The sequence below is a fragment of the Micrasema longulum genome, unplaced genomic scaffold (genome assembly GCF_059751315.1).
Source record: "Micrasema longulum isolate JH-2025_06_02 unplaced genomic scaffold, ASM5975131v1 h1tg001914l, whole genome shotgun sequence".
Lineage (NCBI taxonomy): Eukaryota > Metazoa > Arthropoda > Insecta > Trichoptera > Brachycentridae > Micrasema > Micrasema longulum.
The window spans coordinates 1-545 of NW_028279088.1; positions in this window are offsets into that span (position 1 = coordinate 1).

Genomic DNA, 545 nt, shown 5'->3' on the forward strand with positions numbered 1-545 from the left:
TGTGGTAACATAATATGAGTTCTATCCGAGGCTTTTACACCCTTACATAATATTATACTTTATTGTGATTTTAAACGAAGGTCCAAAGACTTAGTACCCAAGTAGTCAGTTTGTTAGTCACCACATTTATAAAGGTACAAGTTAATTTGTAACTTTTACGAATATTTATAAAATAAAATATTTTAGAAAATTACAATGAAATTATATTAGTACCTCTTTTAGCGGTGTTTTTTTAAGGTAGTAATAAAATCAAGACTACTGTATTTTCTCACAACAAACATACTAAGGCACTAATATTTTTTGACACAATGCAAGAATAACAAACTCTCCAATCACTCAAAGTTATTCTATTCTCGAGACTATTCTCGGAAAACTCTCCGTCACCTGCTCATAGATTGAATTAAACTAAATTTATATGTGAAAGCAGTTAATTGGGGGGGAAAATGTGTGGACAAAGAGTATATTAATTGATCTGCCTCATATTGCTGCTAACACCAAGTCTAAAACGGTTGGTAAAATGGAATGATATATTCTGTTATGTATAC